Source organism: Aotus nancymaae, unplaced genomic scaffold (genome assembly GCF_030222135.1).
Source record: "Aotus nancymaae isolate 86718 unplaced genomic scaffold, 86718_ANA_hifiasm-v0.15.2.pri h1tg000058l, whole genome shotgun sequence".
Lineage (NCBI taxonomy): Eukaryota > Metazoa > Chordata > Mammalia > Primates > Aotidae > Aotus > Aotus nancymaae.
This window is the reverse complement of record NW_026988472.1, coordinates 39002787-39026233: the sequence shown is the minus strand read 5'-3', so window position 1 is coordinate 39026233 and position 23447 is coordinate 39002787. Positions and strand designations below refer to the sequence as shown.

At 41.7% G+C, this 23447-nt stretch overlaps 1 protein-coding gene across 10 annotated transcripts in view; it reads right to left on the bottom strand.

Annotated features, from left to right (window-relative positions):
• The window catches only part of SH3KBP1 (SH3 domain containing kinase binding protein 1), a 384957-nt gene that overhangs the window by 307740 nt on the left and 53770 nt on the right, over positions 1–23447 (bottom strand). For 2 of the 10 annotated variants that reach the window (XM_064364465.1, XM_064364468.1), the window contains exon 1: positions 22031–22104. The exons of 6 other annotated variants lie outside the window; for them this stretch is intronic. The gene's annotated coding sequence lies outside the window, so the exon portion shown is untranslated. Of the gene's footprint in view, positions 1–22030; positions 22105–23447 lie in introns of those variants that run through there. 2 more of the 10 variants (XM_064364469.1, XM_064364466.1) reach the window with 2 other exon arrangements.

Genomic DNA, 23447 nt, shown 5'->3' with positions numbered 1-23447 from the left:
GCTACCATCCCGATTCCTTTCCTATCTGTGCCCATGAGGGTCCTGATATTACAGTATGACTACAGGCTTAGCAGTTATAATTTGATAGCGCTTATGGTTTTAAACAGCTGTAATGTGTCTTTTGCCAATAATCTGTCAGCCTATTGATTTTGGATGTTGTCTCTACAACAAAATCTTATCTGGTCAGAAAGCAAATCCCACTGGATCAAAGCCTTCAACAGTGGGCATCACACTCTTGACAAGATACTGTTCAAACATGTCCAGCTTTGCTAACAATAAGTTCACATGTAAATACTTCAACTCCAATTATGTTGTAGTATAATCACAACTAAAATGTACATCTAATAAATATTTTAAATACAGTTTTAATGTTGATTTACTTTTTCTTCCATGATATGCAAAAACAGTCCCTCTTTGTTTTTCACTTGGCCCCCACTGCACCGATAGTAGCTACCTGCACTAGCTATCTCAGATCTTAACCATGGCTTTGTTTGACAGCCAGGAAAAGTACAACCCCAAGAGCTTCAGCATGGCACAGCTGATTCACAGCACAGTCACAAATGGAACTGGAACTGACTTTGCAACCTTTACTGGCAACCACTGAGTTGTGGCGCCTCTCTAGAAGAAAAGTTCAGTGTAAGAGGACATAGTCACCAGGGCCTCCCCACACCACCTGGGAACTGAGCACAGCTTTTAGGAAAGCGTTGGCATGGTTCCTCCAGCTCTGGGTCTCCATCTGGGACCACCTGCCTCTAGAAACCCAGGGCAGGATGTGGTTTGACTCAGACAACTTTTCAGCTTACAAACTCAGGCAAGCCTACTTTGTTTTTCACCCTGACTCCCAGACACATGATATCATCTCTTTGTTAGTCTTCATGAGAAAATCCTGGTGGTCCCAGAAGAAGTATAACAATAATGAAAAGCTTGTTCCTTCATGACAAGCAAAACAGGCAGCTCAGAGCAAAAACGGGCTGATTTCATACACCTCATCCCACAAATAACTGTTTGTGTGATTTTTGTGCTAGTATATGTTGTGATTACACGTTAAAAAGACTTTCACATCTTCACCTTCACTCTCCCTGAACTCTCCCCAAGAATTTATCTCATCTTTTTCAGTGGCATAAAGATGACAAAATTTACCCCTTAGCCTAGGAGTGGGGCAATATACTATTTCAAATCTCATTGTGAGTTAAGAAGCTAAAGTGAAGCAAAATGTCTTCTGGGTAACCCTAGAGATATGCTGCCCATATATCTCTTCAAGAAAGAAGTTGGCCAGCACAGTGGCTCACACCTATAATCCCAGCATGTTCGGAGGTCAAGGCAGAAGGATTGCTTGAGGCCAGGAGTTTGAGACCAGCCTGGGCAACATAGTGATACCCCATCTCTACAAAAAAAAAATTGCTGGGGCTAGGTGCAGTGGCTCATGCCTGTAATCCAGCACACTGGGAAGACAAGGTGGGCAGATCACAACATGATGAAACCTTGTTTCTACAAAAAATACAAAAATTAGCCAGGTATGTTGGTGCACACCTGCGGTCCAAGCTACTCAGGAGGTTGAGGGAGGAGAATCTCTTGAGCCTGGGAGACGGAAGTTGCAGTGAGCCAAAATCGGACCACTGCACTCCAGCCTGGGTGACAGAGCAAGACTGAGTCTCAAAAAACAATAAAAAATTAGCTGAGTGTGGTGGTACACACCTGTAGTCCCAACTACTCAGGAGGCTGAGGTAAGATAATCACTTGAGCCTGGGAGGTTGAGGTTGCAGTGAGCCTTGACCACGCCACTGCACTCCAGCTTGGGCAACAGAGTGAGACCCTGTCTCCAAAAACAATTTTTTTTTTTTAAAAAAAGGAAGAAACAAACTTGCACCTTCTCAGTCTGCCTCACCTTTCTTTCTAGCTGAGGCTACACTCTTGCTGAAGAGATCACAGCTGGTCACTAATCTGGGGAATGAAGTCCTAGGGCCTGGCCATTTCTGCCCATTTCTTTTTTTTCCAGCTTTACTGAGGTATGATTGACAAAGAAAAGTTGTATTACTATACGGTGTACAACATGCTGATCTATGTATACAATGTGAAATGATTACCACAATCAAGGAAGTTAAGAGAATCATCACCTCACAGAATTCCCTTTTTGTAGTAAGAACATGCAAGAGTTACTCCCAAATTTCAAGTATGCAATGCATGATTATTAACTCTAGTAACCATGCTGCATAGCAGATTTTTTAAATCTCCAGAATTTATCTTCTAACTGCAAGTTTGTGCCCTTTGGCCAGCATCTCCCCTTTGCTTCCATGTAGCTCCCTGTGAGGCTGGCCAGGACGGGCTGGCATTACCACCTGAGGCTCTCCCTGCTGTGCTCCCCTGCCCTGTCATCCTTCAAGGGTGTTATCCCCCAGCCCCCAAACAAATGTTCTGTACTCCTAACTCCATCTCAGCATCCGAATCCCATAGTACCGAACTGCTAAACACCATCTAAGTATTTATCCAGTGTCCCAGAGTGGCTTAATACTGATATTAATAGCTAATATTTGTTGATGAATTAATATTTACCAAACACTACCCCAAGTTGCTCTGCATGCATGATCTCACATCACAGGGTGACAGGTAAGAAAAGCAGCATTCTTGCATCAAACAAGAATTGCAATGCCAGAGGGTAGTTCTGTGGTGGGCCTGGGCTGACAGCTGGGCAGCTGTGCAAATTCCTATCTTTGGCCTGGAACTGGCCCCCACACTCCAGACTCATATCCCTACCATGCTTCCCAATGCACAGGACAAAAACCTTGAGTCATCCCTCCCTCCTCCCTCTCCTGCCACACCCAGTCTTACCAGCAAATCCCGTGGCTGTACTTACAGAAATATCCAGAATCTGACCACTTCTCACCTTCCCACTGCCACCCCCTGGTCTCCCCTGGATTCCTGCAAAGGGCCTCCGAACTGCTCTCCCCACTTCCACCCTTCCCCTTCGCAGTCTGTTCTCAACATGGCAGCCAGAGGGAACCTATTAAAACATTTCTGGTCACATCAACCTCCCCAGTTACTTCCCATCTCACTCAGAGTCACAAGTCACAAGGCCTTCCCTGATCTGGAGTCCTATGACCTCTAACCCTTTCTCGTGTTGCTCTCCCCTGTCCTCCTCCCTCTGGCAGCGGTGGTGCACTGGTCTCTCTGTTGTTCCTCCAACAAGCCAGGGACAATCCCCTCCGCAGGGCCTTTGCACATGCCATTCCCCTCTGCCCAAAAGGCTCTTTCCCCCAGATCCCCAACAAAGCTCTTCCTCACTTCCTCAAGTCTTGACTTAAATCACCTTTTTCGTGAGGCCTTTCCTGACCTCCCTATCATAAATTGCAATCCCATCCCTAACATTCATTTCCCCTTCCCCTGCTTTCTCCTCCTCAAACATGCTTGCCTCAAGAGACTAGGCCCAGGGCGAGGCTCAACAGGGTATCTAACGCCCACATTTCCCCTCCACCCCCCACTTCTCTCTTCCTCCATCCCTCTTTTCTCCTCCCAACTCTACTTCTACCGTGGCCCTCCGGTCTCCAGACCAACCACAGACAGGCCAAGTGGTAATGCCTCCTTGGACCTGCTCAAAGCCAGGGGTGGGGCTTCCCTAAATCCTAGCCTTAGTCAGCCATGACAACAGGATAACAGAGTCTGACCTCCTGAGAAAGAAATGAAACACTTGTCACCTGTCACCCATCACCCATCACCCACAAATGGCTGGAGAACTGCAGTGTATGGAAAAGTGATACGGTTCTGGTGGTGGTTTCTTTTTCCCCCGTTTTGAGACAGAGTTTTGCTCTTGTTGCCCAGGCTGGAGTGCAATGGCGTGATCTAGGCTCACCGCAACCTCCACCTCCCTGGTTCAAGCGATTCTCCTGCTTCAGCCTCCTTTATGATTGGGATTACAGGCATGTGCCACCATGCCCAGCTACAGCTAATTTTGCATTTTTAATAGAGACGAGGTTTCTCCATGTTGGTCAGGCTGGTCTCGAACTCCTGACCTCAGGTGATCCACCCGCCTCAGCCTCCCAAAATGCTGGAATTACAGGCATGAGCCACTGAGCCCAGCCTTTTTTTTTTTTAAATGGAAAATAACAAGGAAAAGAGTTAGAAATCCTACAAAATACTAATGCTGAGATAAAGATGAGTCTAAGATGCAACCTGGGCATCAGGATTTTTAAGCTCCTTGGGTGATACTCATGTGCTACCCATTGGAGATTGACTGAAAATAATTTTTTAATTTTTACTTTGAAATAATTATCTACTCACAAGAACTTACAAAAATGGTGTGTATAGCTACTTAAGCTGGCCAAGATAAAAAAATTCTAAATAAATAAATAAATAAATAATTCTTAAAAATTAAAAAATGGTGTGTAGAATCTCATGAACCCTTCACTTAGCTTCCCTCAGTGACGATATATGACTATAGTAAAATATCAAAACAAAAAAATTGACATTGGTACAATACTGTTCACTACAGATCTTATTTCATTTTCATCAGTCATTCCATACACCAATTTGTGTATGTATGTGTGTGTATAACTCTTTGCAACTTGAGCCAATGTGTAGATTTGCATAAATATGGTATGGCTCTTTGTCATTTTTGAGAATGTAATATAAATGAAATCATACAGTGTGTAACATTTTAGGTTGTCTTTGTTCACAAAGCACGATGCCCCTGAGATCCATCTAAGTTGTTGTGTGAATCCACAGTTCATTCTATTTTATTGCTGAGTAGTATTCCATGGTATAGATGGACTGGAGCTTGTTTAACCATTCCACCACTCAAAGACATTCAAGATGTTTCCCATTTGCAATTATTACAAATAAAGCTGCTATGAACATCTGTGTACAGGTTTTTCTGTGAACTTAAGTTTATTTTTCTGGATGAGTGTCCAAAAGTACAACTGCTGCATTATATGGGAAGCACACAGTTATATAAGAAACTGCCAAACTATTTTCCAGAGTGACTGAACCACTTTACATTCCCACCACCAATATATGAGAGAATCAGTTTCTCTGCAACCTCACCAGCATTTGGTGTTATCACCATTTTTTATTTAGCCAACCTAATGGCCGTTCTAAGTAGATACATAGTAATTTCTCGTTGTGGTTTTAATTTGCATTACACTAATGACTAATGATGAACATCTTTTCGTGTGCTTATTTTACATCTGCATATCCTCTTCAGTGAATGTCTGTTCATGTATTTTACCCATTTTTATTAGATTGTTTTGGTTTCTTACTGTTGCATTTTGAGAGTTCTATACATTCTAGACACAAGTCCTTAGACATGTGGTTTGCAAATATTTCCTCCCAGTCTGTAACCTGTCTTTTCATCCTCTTCATATTTTGATGAAGTCTAATTGATCATGTTTTTATTTGATTGATTGTGTTGGCTGGGTGTGGTGGCTCACACTTGCAATCCCAGCACTTTGGGAGGCCAAGGCAGTGGATTACTTGAGTCTAGGAGTTTGAGACCAGCCTGGGCAACATAGGGAGACTCCATCTCTACAAAAAAATACAAAACATTAGCCAGGCGTGGTGGCTCGCACCTGCAGTCCCAACTACTTGGGAGGCTGAGGCAGGAGGAGCACTTGAGCCTGGGAGGTTGAGGCTGCAGTGAGCTGAGAATGTGCCACTGCACTCCAGCCTGGGCAAACAGAGCAAGACTCTGTCTTTAAATAAATAAATAAATAAAAAAGATTGTGTTTTTGGTATGATAGCTAAGAACTCTTCACTTAGGCCTAGGTCCCCAAAATTTGTGCCTATGTTTAATTCTTAAACTTTTACAGTTTTACATTTTACATTTAAATCCATGATCCATTTTGAGTTATAGTTTAGTAAGATGTTAGATTTAGGCCGAGGTTCACTTTTTTGTCTACTGATGTCCAAATACTCCAGCGTCATTTGTTGAAAAAGCTATCCTTCCTCCATTGAATTGCTTTTGCCCTTTAGTCGAAAAATTACTTGGGCATATTTGTGTAGGTATATTTCTGAGTTCTCTAGTCTGTTCCATTATCTATGTGTCTATTCCTGTGTCAATACTACACTGTCTTGATTACTATAGCAATTAAAGTAAGTCATAAAATTGAGTAGATTCCTCCTATTTTGCTCTTTTTCAAAATTGTTTTCAAAATGTTTTGACTATTCTAGGTCTCCTGATTTTCTTTATAAATCTTAAAATAAGCTAGTCTATAACTACAAAAAAAATCTTACTGGAATTTTTATAGAAATTGCATTAGATCTATAGGTTAATTTGGGGGAACCAAAATTATATTCTATACATCTAACCTACAGAAATTGCATTAGATCTATAGGTTAATTTGGGGGGAACCAACATCTTTACCACGTTGACTCCCATCCATAAATATGGTATGTCTCTCCATTTATTTAGATCTTCTTTGAATACTATCAACAACATTTTGTTGTTTTCAGCATACATATCCTGTACATGTTAAGTTTATGCCTAAGTAAAGTCATATGATGAATAACACTGTTTTGGTCAATAATAAACAACATATACAACAATAGTCCCCATAAGATTATAATATCATACTTTTATTATATTAAGTACCTTTTTTTTATTTATGTATGGTTTTATTTTTGTTTTTGTTTTTTTGAGACAGAGTCTTGCTCTGTTGCCCAGGCTGGAGTGCAGTGGTGCAATCTCAGCTCACTGCAACCTCCGCTTCCCGGGTTCAAGCAATTCTCGTGCTTCAGCCTCCTGAGTCGCTGGGATTACAGGCACGCATGCCACCATGCCCAGATAATTTTTGTATTTTTAGTAAAGATGGAGTTTCACCATGTTGGCCAGGCTGATCTCAAACTCCTCACCTCAAGTGATCCACCCACCTCAGCCTCCCAAAGTGCTGGGATTACAGGTGTGAGCCACAATGCCCAGCCAATATTTAGATATGTTTATATATACAAATAGTTGCCATTGTGTCATAACTGCCTACAGTAACATGCTGTGTAGGTTTGTAGCCTAAGAGTAATAGGCCATACAATACGGCTAGGTGTGTAGTAGGCTATACCACCTAGGTTTGTATAGGTACACTACTCTATGATGTTCACACAACAACAAAATCACCTTATAATGCATTTCTGAGAACATATCCTTGTTGTTAAGCAATGCACAACTGTATTTCCATTCTTTTGGGAGAGACTGTACATGGCATTGTGTTTTTAATTTCGGTTTCCATATGTTCATTGCTAGTATCTACAAATACAAAATTCTGTGTGTTGATCTTATATCCTGTGACCTTACTCCACTCACTTATTCTAGGAGTTACTTGGTAAATTCTTGGTATGTTCTACTGGAGAATCACATCATCTGCAAAAAAGAACAGTTTTATTCTTCCTTTCCAGCTCATATGCCTTTTATTTTTTTTTCTCAACTAACTGCATTAGCTAGGACTTCCAGTATTATATTGAATGAGACTGGTAAGAGCAGACATCTTTGCCTTATTTCCCCATTCTCAGGGGGAAAGCATACAGTCTTTCACCATTTAATATGGTGTTAACTGCAGCATTTTTGTAGATGTTCTTTATCAAGTTGGGTGAGTTCCCCTCTACTCCTAGTTCGCTGAGAGTTTTTATTATGAATGGTGTTGAATTTTGTCATTTTTTTTTCATCAACTGATCGGATTATGTGATTTGATTTTTTCTCCCATAGTGTTGATATCATGGATTACACTGATATTCAAATACTGAAGTGGCCTTGCACATCTGGAATAAACCCCACTTGGTCATAGTATACAATTCGTTTTATAAGTTGCTCGATTGTTTTGCTAATACTTTGCTGAGGACTCTTTTGTCTATGTTCTTGAGGGATACTGCCCTGTAGTTTTCTTTTATGTACTATCTATCTGGTTTTAGTATTAAAGTAATACTGGCCTCATAAAATGAATTAGGACACATTCCTTCCTCTTCTATTTTCTGGAAAAGATTATGCAGAATTGGTGCTAATTCTTCTTTAAAGGTTTGGTGGAAATTATGACAGAAAACCTCTAGGCCTGGAGATTTCTTTTTTGGAAGCTTTTAAATGACAAATTCAATTTCTTTAACAGTTATAGGACTATTGACATTATTTCATTTTGGGTAAATTTTGGTAGTTTGTGGTTTTCAGGGAATTGGTTCGTTTCATCTAAGTTGTCAAATGTATGTGCATAGAATTGTTTTTAGTATTCTCTTACTGTCCCTTTAACAGCTGCAGGATCTGTAGTGATATCACTTGTTTTATTCCCAATATGGTAATTTATGTCTTCTCATTCATGTTTGCCTGTCTTCTTAGAGGTTTATCTACTTTATTGACCTTTTTGTTTTATTTATTTTTATTTACCCATTATTTCATTTTGGGTAAATTTTGGTAGTTTGTGGTTTTCAGGGAATTGGTTCGTTTCATCTAAGTTGTCAAATGTATGTGCATAGAATTGTTTTTAGTATTCTCTTATTGTCCCTTTAACAGCTGCAGGATCTGTAGTGATATCACCTGTTTTATTCCCAATATGGTAATTTATGTCTTCTCATTCATGTTTGCCTGTCTTCTTAGAGGTTTATCTACTTTATTGACCTTTTTGTTTTATTTATTTTGAGACAGGATCATATTCTGTCACCCAGGCTGGAGTGCAGTGGCACAATCATAGCTCATTGCAGCCTCAACCTCCCAGGCTTAAGTAATCCTCCTGCCTCAGCCTTTCGAGTAGCTGGGACCACGAGCACGCACCACCATGTTCAGCTAATTTTTGATATACATATATTTTTTTTCTTTGTAGAGACAGTGTCTTGCTATGCTGCCCAGGCTGGTCTCAAAGTCCTGGGTTCAAGTGATCCTTCCACTCCTGCTTCCCAAAATGCTGAAATTACAAGCATGACCCACTGCACCCGGCCGATTGGTCTTTAAAGAACTGGGTTTTTCTTTGATTTTCTCTGTTGTTTTTCTGTTTTCACCTTCAATGATTACTGCTCTTATCTCCATTATTTCCTTCTTCTGCTTGCTTTGGGTTTATTTCAGTTTTTCTAGTTCATTGAGGTAGGATCTTAGATTACTGATTTGAGAACATTCCTCCATTCTAATGTAAATATATGCTATAAATTTTCCTCTCGGTATTGCTTTAGCTGTATCCCACACATTTTACATATGTTGTATGTTCATTTTCATTCAGTTCTATGTATTTTTTTAATCTTGAGACTTCTTCTTTGACCTGTGGATTATTTAGAAGTGTGTGATTTGATTTCCAAGTGTTTGAAGATTTTCTTATCTTTCTGTTATTCACTTCTAGTTTGATTACTTATGGTCAAATGACACATTTTATATTATTTCAATTTCTTTAAATATATTGAGGTTAGTTTTATGACCCAGGATATGGTTTAACATGGCAAATATTTCATGGGTAATTAAAAAGAATGTGTTTTATGCTGTTTCTGTGTAGGACAGTCTGTAAACATCAATTATAACTTCTTGGTTAATTATGTTGTTCAGGCCTTCTATATCCTTGCTGATTTTCCGTTTAGTAGTTCTGTCAAGTGCTGAGAAAGAGATGCTAAGTTGTCAAGTATAACTGTGTACTTATCTATTTTCCAGTTCTATTAGGTTTTGCTTCATATATTTTGCAGCTCTGTTGCTTGGCTCATACACATTTAAGACTGCTACATCTTCTTGGCGGAATGACACTTTTTGTCCTTCTTTGTCCCTGGTAATTTTCTTTGCTCTTTGGTCTACCAAAGATATTATATATAGTCACTCCTGCTTTTTAAAAATTAATATTTGCATAGTATATATTTTTCCACCTTTTACTTCCAGCATGCCTGTACCAATATATTTGAAGTGAGTTTCTTACAAATAGCATATAGTTAAGTTTTCTTTTTAATTTATTATCTCTATTTTTAATTGGTATATTTAAAACACATATTGACATTTTAGGGCTTAGGTCTGCCATTGTATTATTTGTTTTCTGTTTGTTCATTCTGTTTTTCATTGTTTCCTTTTTCTTGTCTTCCTGTGGTTACATGTACATTCTTTAGAATTTCCTTTTATTTATAGTGAGTTTTAGTGTAACTCTTTGTATAGTGTTACTTTTAGTGGTTTTTAGGGTGTTTTAGTTATTACAATATACATATGTAACTTATTACAGACTATGTGGATCAACATTTTCCTATTTCAGTGAAGTGTAAAAACCTTACTTCTAGTTATATTCTTTTACATCCTCCCCACCTCTTAAATATAATTTTCTTGCATATTACCTCTATATATATTGAATACCACACCAGATGATGTAATTTTTGCTTCAACCATCAAACATGTTTTCAAAAATTAATGATACAGGCCAGGCATGGCGGCTCATGCCTGTAATCCCAGCACTTTGGGAGGACAAGGCAAGTGGATTACTTGATGCCAAGAGTTCGAGACCAGCCTGGCCATAATGGTGAAACCCTGTCTCTATTAAAAATAGAAAAATTAGTCGAGGGTGGTGGTGCACACCTATAATCCCAGCTACTCAAGATGCTGAGGCAGGAGAATCGCTTGAATCTGAGAGGCAGAGATTGCAGTGAGCCGAGAATGTGCCACTGCACTCCAGCCTGAGCGACCGAGCAAGGTTCCATCTCAAAAAAACCCCAAAAATTAATGATACATATCCTATACTTGGCCTATTATACATGCTCCCTACTTTTACCTATTCGCTGTTTTCTCCTTTCCAAAATCCCAAGCTTTCTTCTGTTACCATTTCTTTTATGTTTAAAAAACTTTCATTAGACATTATTTAAGGATAGGTCTGCTACTGATAAATTCTCTTAGTCTTCCTTCATCTGAGAAGGATATTCATATTCATCTCTTCATTCCTTAAGGATATTTTCACCACACAGAGAATTCAGAGTAAATCATTCTTTTCTTTCAGCCCTTGAAAATGTTGTGCACTTCCTTCTGGACTCCATTATTTTGTATGAGAAATACACTGTCATTCAAATCATTCTTCCCTGTAAGTAAAATGTCATGTCTCTCTTGTTGCATTTTCCTTGCCTTTTATTTTTAGAAGCTTGATTATGATATATCTTGGCATAGATTTCTTTAGGTTTATCCTGTTTGGGTTTTGCTCAGCTTCTCGATTCTGAAGATTTATGCCTTTTGCCAAATGTGGTGAGTTTTCAGTCATCATTTCTTTCAATACTGTTTATTATCATAACCTTACCTTCTCCTCCTGGAATACTGATGACACAAATGTTAGATCTGATGTTACTGCCCCATAGGTCTCCAAGGCTCTGTTCATTTTTTTTCAGAATATTTTCTATCTGTTGTTCAGAATGAGTACATTTCATTGATCCATTTTCAAGTTCACTGATTCTTTCCTCTGTCATCTATTATTAAGCTCATCTGGTAAGCTTTTTAACTTGTTTGTTTTTTGGTTCAATAACTTCCATTTTTAAAAACCCATTTATTTGCTGAGATTTTCTAATTTTTCATTTGTTTCAAGAGTATTTGAAATTGCTTATTAAAGCACCTTTATGACAGATGCTTTAAAACCTTTGTCAGATAATTCTAACATCTGAGTCTTCTCAGTATTAGTATCTGTTAATTGGCTTTTCTCATTCAAGTTGTGATTTTCCTGGTTCTTGGTATGACAAGTGATTTTTTAAATTGTATCTAGGGCATTTGGGTTATTATCTTACAAGACTCTAGATATTATTTAAATTTTAGCAGGCAGTAACCCTATTGAGGCTAAGTATGCACATCCTGGGCTACTTTTGTGGGCTGCAGTTTTAATGGTAGTTTAATTTCAGAGCCCTTGCAGTACTATTCTGGTCTGCTTCATCTCTTTTACTTAGAGGCCATTCTGAAAACCTGGGTGATATTCCATGTTAAAGTTTCTATTGTAAACTTGTTGGCATGTTCGTTCTAGTCAGATTCACATGTAGGTGGGTTAGGAATTGTTTGCCCAGGACTTCTAATGCAGGCAGGGAATATCCCTTTAATGAATTCCTTTCTTCAGCTACCCACTCTACAAGATTTTCCCCATTTTCTAGTGGGGAGGGGGAGCTGCCTACCACTGCTGAGTGGAAGGATGGTGATGGAAGTCCAGAATCCTCAGTCAGTCTCCACTGACAACATGCCAGCAGATGAAGGGATTGCTGCCATGGGTTACCTAAAACAACATCCATTTATTATTTCATAGTTCTGTAGGTCGAAAGTCCTGGTAGCCTCAACTGGGTTCTTTGTTCACTCAAGGTCTCACAGGCCAATATCAAGACATCAATAGACCAGACTTTTATCTGGAAGCTTGGGAGACTAACCCATGTCCAAATTCACTCAGGTTGTTGGCAGAATCCAGTACCTTGCAGCTGTAGGTCTGAGGTCTCCATTTCTTTCCTGACTGCCAGCCAAGGTCTACTCTCTGCTCCTATAGGCTGCGCATATTCCTTCTCACATGACCCCCCCGCCATCTTCAAAGCAGCAAGTCCTCCTCTGACTTTCTCTTCTGCCACTAGACAGGAGAAAGTTCTTTGCTCTTAAGGACTCATGCTAGGTCCACCTCCCTGTTTAAAGATCAATTGTGCCATATAACATAACACAATCTCTGAAGTGACAGCTCATCACATGTACAGGTTGTGGGGACTTACGAGTAGAATTTGAGGGCCATTCCTAGAAATTGTGCCTACCTCACTACCACCAGGTAGAGAATGGGACGGAGTTAATTATTGAGTCCAGAAGTTCTGCAATTAGAATGTATTGATTCTCTTTGGGGTTTTTTTGTTTTTGTTTTTGTTTTTGTTTTTGTTTGAGACAGAGTCTCACTCTGTTGCCCAGGCTAGAGTGCAATGGCACAATCTCGGCTCGCTGCAACCTCTGCCTGCCAGGTTCAAGCGATTTTTGTGCCTCGGCCTCTAAGTAGCTGGGACTAAAGGCATGGGCCACCATGCCTGGCTAATTTTCATATTTTTAGTAGAAACAGGTTTCACCACGTTGGCCAGTCTGGTCTTGAACTTCTGGCCTAAAGTTATCTGCCCGCCTTGGCCTCATAAAGTGCTGGAATTACAGATATTAGCCACCACACCCAGCCAGAATGTATTAATTCTAATGGACTTAAATTGAGCACTGTTTACGTATCACTATGTTCTCTGTGTGTTTGTAGGAAACTTTTAAAATAATTTTCAGCATGCTTGTGTTTCCTTAAATATTCACTAACATAGCTATTAATACTTTATTCATAAAGCTACTTTAGAAATAAGATGAAAATATTTTTCAAATTGAAGTCACCAGCTACCCATCCATGTTCTTGAGAAAAGATACTAGATTTAAAAAGATGGTACTACCCTATCGGTACATTGTCCAAAATGAATGCCCAAGCTTTATCAAGCAGCAGAATCACCTAAACTTTTTTTTTTTTTTTGGAGACGAAGTTTTGTTCTTGTTGCCCAGGCTGGAGTGCAATGGTGCAATCTCGGCTCACTGCAACCTCCGACTCCCAGGTTCAAATGATTCTCCTGCCTCGGCCTCCCCAGTAGCTGGGATTACAGTTATGTGCCACCACACCCAGCTATTTTTGTATTTTTTTAGTAGAGACACGGTTTCTCCATGTTGGTCAGGCTGCTCTCAAACTCCCAACCTCAGGTGATCCGCCCACCTTTGTCTCCCAAAGTGCTGAGATTACAGTCATGAGCCACCGCGCCTGGAAGAGCACTGTAATTCTTATGAGTTTTCTGCAGTTCCGTTTATTTTATTTTGTTCTTACTAGGGAACACAAAACAATTGGTCAGGCACCCGGCCACTTGAACTTTTAAAAAGTATCCCTACTCCTGCCCCTACCACAAAACACTGATGATGCAATGCACCTGGACCAGGTTAGAGACACACTGACATGGAGTCGTTGTGGGAGCCCCAAGCTTTACAAGTTTAAATATCCAGTAATGATCACAGTGGTATCCCAGATGGTTTATATTTTGATCTGGTAGAAAGCTAAGGGTTAAAACACATGATCTTAAAGTCCCTTTCCAAGCTAAGATTCGATAATCTTGCCATTAAGAAAATAAGATTCTATTATGCATAATCACCACGATCAACTCAGTCAGGGGACTAAAACTCACTGAGGTCACAGCTCTCCCTGAGTCACAAGACTGCCCCACTCCACCACATTTTCTGCACTACAACAGTTACAAAGCCTGAGGAAACCGCCAAATGATGTGGGTTCTTACTGGTAACACACTTGTACTTAATTACTCCAGACCCTACTTGGAATAACATTTCTCACAACAGAATCTAACAGGTTCCAGTTGTTAGTTTTAGAAATTTTTCTGAAAGAAAACTGTATGTTTAAAGTTTCAAGAATAATTCGAGGCTAGAATCGGTTGGTTTTGAGGGCCTCGTGGATGGGAAACAATTGGATAGTCACACATCTTGATTATTTACCACTGATAAAAAAGACAGTCAAGCTCCTTCTAGAAAGCATAGCCTGAACACTGCAAAACGACAAGTTTGCTTACAAATTAATAATAATGAAATATTTTCCCTAATTGCCTTAATTTCAGAATTTGTAGGAAAAACAGTACAAGCCCATAAATCCAGGCAAAGGTTGTTCTTCAGAGTTGAAATAGCCAACTTTTGAAGAGAATTCCTTAAAATGATGACAGAAATCAGTTAAATACCATGATTCCACCTGATTGGACACTTGGGGAAGGCATAATACAGCAGACAATAATGGTGAGGAATGCAGTCTTATCAGGACAATTCAGACACCCAGATAAAGCTGCCCGCTTGAGCTCAGGTTGCAGAGCCTGCTGGCCTGGATTCCAGTGCTCTCTCTGCTCCTCACTAGCTTGTGTGACTGTGGGTATGGCCTTTAACACTGATATGCCTGTTACCTCTTCTGCAAAATATGTATGATAAAAACAGTACCTATGTCATAGAGTGGTAGAAGAATTTAATGAAATATAAAACATGGAAAGGGGCTGGGCACGGTGGCTCACGCCTGTAATCCCGGCACTTTGGGAGGCTGAGGCAGGTGGATCACTTGAGACCAGGAATTTGAGACCAGCCTGGCCAACATGGCGAAACCCCATCTCTACTAAAAATATAAAATTAGCCAGGTGTGGTGGCGCACGCCTATAATCTCAGCTACTCAGGAGGCTGAGGCACAAGAAATGCTTGAACCCAGGAGGCAGAGGTTAAAGTGAGCCCAGATTGCGCCACTGCACTCCAGCCTGGGTGACAGAGCAAGACTCAATCTCAAAAAACAAACAAACAAAAAAACATGGAAAGGGCTTAGCCTCCTTCCTGCCTGGCATACAGTAAGTGCTTAACAAATTTTAGTCACTATATACAGACAGACATGGGTAGATTATATATACAATGCCAGGCAGCCAGTAAGCCTTGAATAGAATGCAGCCATTATTACTCCATAAAGTAACACAGCCATAATGGCCAAAAAGCTAACTGTAGGTTCATTTAGCACATTCTAACAGTTGCCAGATGAATTCAGCCAGAAAATTCTCATGTGGCATTTTAATCTGGAACACCTTTACAGAATTTTTTTATAGAACAATGTTTAAAGCACAGAATTCCCCAAGGCAGGTCATAGGAGCTAAAACTACCATCCTCTAGGAGAAGTTACATTAGTGACAATATTTCATTCAGTCTGTCTCATTGGTGTTTACATCCTCTGGTGCCTAACACACAGCAGATGCCCACATGCCCAAGGACACCAGGACTAAATGTTGTGAGCAAGATGAAGCTCTGCACATTATAATACATACCTGGGCTGGGCATGGTGGCTCCCACATGTAACTCTGGCATTTTGGGAGGCTAAGGTGAGAGGATCACTTGAGCCCAGGAGTCCAAGAACAGCCTGGGTAACATGGTGATATCCCCATCTCTATGAAAATTTTGTTTAAAAAAAAGAACCAAGTGAGGTGGTGCATGCCTGCAGTCCCAGTCACTCAGGAGGCTGAGGTGGGAGAATCACCTGAGCCTGGGAGGTTGAGGCTGCAGTGAGTCATGATCACACCAATACACTCCAGCCTAGGCAACGGAGTGAGACACTGTCTCTAAATAAATAAATAAACAAACAAACCCAGAAAAATTACTGCTACCTTCTGGAGTCAAGAATCTTGAAAACAATTATCCATATAATCCACAAAATTAATGGCCCTTGAGTTAAAAGTTTAAAGAAAAGTGAAATGTGATTAAAGAGACCCATGTCGGGGTCTTTGAATGTAGAACAGCAACCTGAAAAATCTCTACTTTATGACACTTGTTGAAGTAGATTTGTGATCCCCTTCATAAATCAAGAAGAACAAAGTAACTGTGAGCTTTATCTCGAAGTGGTACAATTATGCAAAATACTGGTCTTTTGCCTCATGGATAAAGAAAGAACAACCACATTCACCAACCACTTTACACAAATATCAAAATGGGCTCTGAATGTGCCAAACAGAGATCTAAAACACCTAGCAAATGAAAGCTGATGTCATGGCAAGCAAGCTGCAAATGGTTATGCTCAGCACACATAGGACATGCAAGCTGCAAGTGTACACACTTCACCCTTCAACAACTGGGCAGGCAGAGGGGAAAACGTACTTTTGCCGAACACATACAAAAACAGGCAGAGAAAACAGCTCACTTCCTCACAGACAGAGTCAGATAAACTTAAAGATCAACAAGCATATTCTTTTAACCCCTATCATAGCTTCCTGCCTTCCACATGTCTATCTGTGAGCTACAAAATGTTGAGGGCCTGTGTCCTGTTGAACTTCATCAAATGTCCCCTAACAGAAAAATGTCCCCTAACAGAGCAGACAGACACATGCACATCAGCCTGAGCTATAGTTTCAAAGCTTTTTTCTTTTTAAAATTCATTTGAAAATGTATAGTTGTGGGTCCCTGCTAGGAGAACTCAGGAAACGGCTGCTTATACATGCTTTGCTTGACTAAAGAACAATGTTGTCTGGATCTGAGGGTAAGGTTTTAAAAGGGAGATGCTGGTAATTAAATCCAAGATAGAAAAATTAACCCCTGTGAAAGAGTCCACATCTACCTGAAATAGGTGCCTGGCTTTCTGTTTTAGGTGGCAGTCTGAGTTCCCAGAAGTGGTCTTTTTTTTTTTTTTTTTTTTTTTTCATTAAATGACTTTAAGAACTCATTCTAGTTTTTCCTATTATTGTACTTCATACTATGGTCTGTCATGGTCTGCTTAAAAAAAAAAAAACCTGAAACTTAGAAACTAGGCAAAAAAGATGATCATGTGACCTTTTAATGTCATGCTATTGCATTTTTAATAAGCACTCTCCTCACCCCTCCACCAGGAGGGTCATCTGACACTGAAAATGTGATTTGATTTAACTAACACTACTAGGATATTTTGCAACCCTGTAAGTCAGAAGATAATGCAGAAAAATGATAAAGCATGCTGTTTTCTCTTTTTTCTTTTCTGGTAGAGATGATAACCCTAATGGTAAAGATTTTATTGTTCTCTAAGACATGAACCAGTTTTGAACCTAATTTGGCAATCTTATTTGAACATTCCTTTTTCCACTGAGTTTTTTTTTTTTTTCCCACTGAGTTCCTCATATCCTCACTGAGTTGGTTTTGTTATTCTGCTAGTTCCCTCATTAAATTAGTTCAACAAAACTTTGACACATGCTATTTGTATGTATTTAACAATATAAGAATAGGCCTGGCATAGTGGCTCATACTTGTAATCCCAACGCTTTGGCAGGCCAAGGTGGGAGGATCACTTGAGCCCAGGAGTTCAAGACCAGCCTGAACAACATAGTAAGACCCAGCTAGGCACAGTGGCTCACACCTATAATCCCAGCACTTTGGGAGGCCAAGGCGGGTGGCAAGAGTTGGAGACCAGCCTGGGCAACATGGCAAAACCTCGTCTATACAAAAAATACAAAAAATTAGGCAGGTGAGGTGGCATGCCCCTGTGGTTCTAGCTACTTGGGAGACTGTTGCAGGAGGATCACTTGAGCCCAGGAGTTTGAAGCTACAGTGAGTTATGATCCCACCACTACACTCCATCCTGGGTAGCAGAGCAAGACCCTGTCTCAAAAAAAAAAAAAATTAAGAAAGTCTTTGACAGTTCCTGGGCCCAATAATCAAATCATCACTGGGAGACTGGGTTCTGGGCTTCAGGATGCCTCACCAGTCATATTCATAGGTGGCTACATTATAACAAGATTCAGGCTGATTAGCTGAGTGGTGCAAATGAGGTTCCAGGCACAGATATGGCACCTCCTCCCCACCACCCAATGGAGGCCAAAGCTTTACATAGAGAAAAATCTGTGTTGAAAGTCAGTGACGGCAGCAATTCCACTCTTACATGTGTGTATATGCAACAGCAATTAGTGCTAATGTCCATAAGACAACATACAAGTATGTTCAGAGCCTCTATCAATAAAATCTTCAAACTGGAAACAACCCAAATGTCCATCAACAGAATACTAAACGAATTATGGGATATTCATTATAATGAGATATTATACAGCAAGAACAAAGTACTGACATATGCAAAAAACATTTTGTTGTGTACCAGCCATATATAAAAGAACACATATCACTCCATTTATATAAAATTATAGTACAGGCAGGCCAGGCGTGGTGGCTCACACCTGTAATCCCAGCACTTTAGGAGGCTGAGATGGGCAGATCACGAGGTCAAGAAATCGAGACCATCCTGGCCAACATGGTGAAACCCCGTCTCTACTAAAAGTACAAAAATTCTCTGGGTATGGTGGTGCGCACCTGTAGTCCCAGCTACTCGGGAGGCTGAGGCAGGAGAATCGCTTATACCTGGGAGGTAGAGGTTGCAGTAGGCTGAGATTGGACCACTGTACTCCAGTCTGGTGACAGAGCGAGACACGGTCTCAAAAAAAAAAAAAAAATTCTAGTACAGGCAAAACTAATGCATGATGATCAATTCCCTAAGGGGAGGGGAATCACTGGGAAAAGGTATGATGAAACTTTCTTTTTTTTTTTTTTAAGTGAAAGTAAGTTTATTAAGTAAGTAAAGGAATAAAAGAATGGCTACTCCATAGGCAGAGCAGCCCCACAGGCTGCTGGTTGCCCATTTTTATGGTTATTTCTTGATTATATGCTACACAAGGGGTGGATTATTCATGAGTTTTCCGAAAAAGAGGTGGGCAATTCCCAGAACTGTGAGTTCCCCACTTTTTAGACCATATAGGGTAACTTCCTTAAGTTGCCATGGCATTTGTAAACTGTCATGGCACCATTGGGAGTATAGCAGTGAGGATGACCAGAGGTCACACTCGTTGCCATCCTGGTTTTGGTGGGTTTTAGCCAGCTTCTTTACTGCAACTTGTTTTATCAGCAATGTCTTTATGATCTGTATCTCATGCTGACCTCCTATCTCATCCTGTGACTTAGAATGCCTAACCAGCTAGGAATGCAGCCTAGTAGGTCTCAGCCTTATTTTACCTTATCCCTATTCAAGATGCAGTTGCTCTGGTTCCAGCGCTTCTGACATTTCCCCTTGCCTTGCATGGGCATGGTGGAACTTTCTAGAGGGATAGAAATAGTCTTGATCTAGATGGTGGTTTATAGACATACACACTTACGTAGAAACAAAAAAATCATCAAGCCGTAGACATATGACTTGTGCATTTTACTCTATATAAATTTCACCTTAAAAACAAATACTTTTTTAAAGGGAAGGGATAAAGAAAAATGTATTCCAAAATAAGAGGGTGGGGACCAGATGTAGTGGCTCATGTCTATAATCCCAACACTTTGGGAGATTGGCATTCTAGCTGAAGGCTCTTCCACCAACAAAGTGAGAGGATCGCTTGAGTCCAGGAGATCAAGACCAGCCTAGGCAACATAGTTAGACCCCTCTACAATCTTTTTTTTTTAATTAGCCAGGCACGATGGCTCACACCTGTGGTCCCAGCTACTCAGGAGGCTGGGTGGGAGAATTGCTTGAGCCCAGGAGTTTAAGGCTGCAGTGAGCTGTGATCATGCCACTGCACTGCAGCCTGGGTGACAGTACAAGACCCCGTCTCAAAAAAAAGACGTGGGTGGGGAGAGAGAGAAAGAAAAGAAAGAGAAGGGAGATTTTAAAAGATTCTTCTTCCATGTTTACAATACATAAATAAGAACAAACTAAATAAAAGAGAGTCAACCCTAAAAAGGCATGTGGCCTAGCTGGGTACATTTCTGCATGATGAAAAATAGCCTGAGAGCTGACAAAGCACGGGTATCTTCTTAACAATGGGATGGCCTGCTGCTCAGTATAGCAGGGGAATGGCTGGTATTTTTCTCTTGAGAGACCGAGACAGCACTGAGATGAAGGCAAATACTGAATCCCAACACTCTGGGGGACCATGCTCAAAAAGGACACTGAATAAGGATCTAATAAATGAATCAAGAAAATGCTTGGCCAGGAGTGGTGGCTCACACCTGTAATCCCAGCATTCTGTGAGGCTGAGGCAAGGATCACGAGGACAGAAGTTCAAGACCAGCCTGGGCAATAAGGCAAAACCCCGTCTCTACTAAAAATACAAAAATTAGCCAGGTGTGGTGCTGTGCTGTGCCTACAGTCCCAGCTACTCAGGAGGCTGAGGTGGGAGTATTACTTGAGCCTAGGAGGTCAACACTGCAGTGAGCCATGAACATGGCACTGCACTCCAGCCTGGGCAACAGAGTGTAACCCCTGTCTCAAAAATTTTAAAAAATGCTAAAGGTAGGCTCTCTGACAGTGGTAACATGGACAGAAAGGCATGCAGGTATAAAAATGGGATTCCACAAGATTATTAAATTCAATCTGGGGACATGTTATTCTTACATTAAATAGGACATACATAAAGCCACTTTCAAAAGTGCACACCTATGCCAATATGATTATTATTACTTAAAGATGCATTTTCAGCTTTTAAAATTCTCTACAGAGTTCTGGTTATTGTTAAACTCCACTGCATCCACCTACTGAATTTTCAATAATAGGCCTAAAACATTTCCAGTGGGTGAAGACTTGAAAATAGACTCAGCCATCTGAAAGAATAGAAGTTTCTTTTTCTGCCAAATGTGACAGCTACAAGTAGCGCAGCCCTAGCCGCTCCTGCTATATCCTTTCTGCCCTAGGTGGAACAGGCATCTCCCAAGAGCATGACTTCCCCTCCCTGGAAGTGCTCTAGCTGAAACTAGAGGACACCTGAGCAGGTGAGAGCAGGGCAATTCAGGCCCAGAGGAGAGGACCCATTTCTCTCACCTGGTGACCAGCACCGCTGCACACTCACTGGGGGGCTGGCCACTGTGCTAAACAATTTCCAGCACTCTCTGGTTTAATCCTCTGAGCACGCCGATGAGGTAGTCGGGTTCTCAAAAGGAAACAGATGGCCCACTTGAATTAAGGTAATCTCGGGTGGGATTAATAGAGACTTTCACAGGATGGGTGAGGTATAGAGAAAGCCCAAGGTGATAGCCCAGGGCTAGAAACAAGGAAGCCCCCAGACCTGAAGGAATGAGGTGAGAGGGGTAAGGAGGAAGGTTAACCTGATTGGAGCAGCCACCCATCCCGTGAGGGACATGGCCTGCCCCAAATCCCCACTGGCAGGGAGCTGGTAGGATAACCGCCTCCCCCGACCCCCAGTCTCACTGGTCTCCCTCCCTCCCTGCTGTCTCCCACCAGGGCTTCCCTTGAGCCAAAGCTCATGGGAAACCACAGGACAGGAGCCTGCTGCCATGCCCACATAGGCCTAGCCCAAAGCAGAGCAGGTGGGGCAATGGGGAGACCTCCTGGTGGTCAAGACATCACCTCCATTTCACAGCGAGGAGTCCTCTCCGAGCAAGGAGGAGGGTCAGGTTCCAGCTCTCTCGTGGGCAGTTCCTGCACTGCATTTCCCTGCCCTGGTTTCCTCCACAGTCGCTGACAGCACGCCCGCCCTATGCTATGAGCAAATTCCATAGGCTTTCTCAGTGCCTTCCAACTCAGTTCTGTGATTCTGTGGATTTGTGGCTTAAAATGAGGTGACTAAGCCAACAAGACACATTAAAGGTGTTCAAAATACAACCTACCCTCAAAACTGGAGCTGATGCTGCAGTCCCTTCTCCTTCCCAGGCACCTCCTCTCTCTTTCCCATGGTCCTCCTCTCCTTCCCAGGGCCCTCCTCCCTCTTTCCCACAGTCCTCCTTGCCTTCCAACATTCTTCCTTCCTTCCCAGGGTCCTCCTCTCTCTTTCCCACAGCCTTCCTCCCCTTCTCAGTCTTCCTCCCCTTCCCACAGTCCTCCCTCCTTCCCAGGGCCCTCCTCCCTCTTTCCCACAGTCCTCCTTGCCTTCCCAACATTCTTCCTTCCTTCCCAGGGTCCTCCGCTCTCTCTTTCCCATGGTCTTCCTCCCCTTCCCACAATCCTCCCTTCTTCCCACGGTCCTCCTCCCTCTTTCCCACGGTCCTCCTCCCTCTTTCCCACAGCCCTCCTTGCCTTCCCACAGCACTCCCCCTTTCCCAGGGTCCTCCTCTCTCTTTCCCATGATCCTCCTCCACTTCCCATGGTCCTTCCTTCCTAGGGTCCTCCTCCCTGTTTCCCACCATCCACCTCACCTTCCCACAGTCCTCTTTCCTTCCCAGGGCCCTCCTATCTCTTCTCCACAGTCCTGCTCACTTTGCTACAATCTTCCTCTCCTTCCCACAGTCTTCTCTCCTTCCCTAGGTCTTTTCTCCTTCCCATAGTCCTCCTCTCTCATTCCTTCCTCCTTCATCTTCACTCTAACCACTGCCCCTTTTATCTGGAAAAACCCTGTTTCCACAATAGAATGCAGCTCAACTTCAGGGATACTCCTTTCCTAAAACTGGGGTCTTTGTTTGGATATGCAAACGAACTCCCATTCACACCTCAACAGAGTCAATCTGCAGTGGCCCAGATGCAGCACTTTCTCACTCTTAAAATGGGAGAGAGCTGGATTCAAGTGTAGTCCAGTGCGGGGAAAGCCTATATTCCTACAACTCCAGAAAGCAATGTTTAGTAGCATGTTCCATACAAAACTCTCCCCAGTCTCCTCACACCAAAGAGAAAACAGAAACGCTAGCAAGATCACCCTGAGACAAGATCCTAAAGAAAGATTTAACTAGGCTCCTATTCATTTTCAACTCTGAAAGGGCAGTGACTGGAAATCCAGTGTGCATCACACATTTTTCATCAACAACCCCTTGTCATTAAAAAAAAAAACCCTCCCACCCAGCCCTCAGGACTCCTTTGGCGGGGGCCACCTGCTTCTCTGGGCCCAAGGTTCCCCCATACTACCTGCCTCCCTGTATCCAAGGCACACTCCCTCTTAAGTATTGTCTGGTACTAGGGAGACTACAGCAGGGGATCCAGGACTTTTGAATGCAGGTCTTCCTACTGAGGACAATCCATTCTTCTCCAGTGTGAGAAAGTTTATGGCACCGGGACTTTTAGACCTAGTCAGTATTTCCCATGAGGAACAGCCTGCAG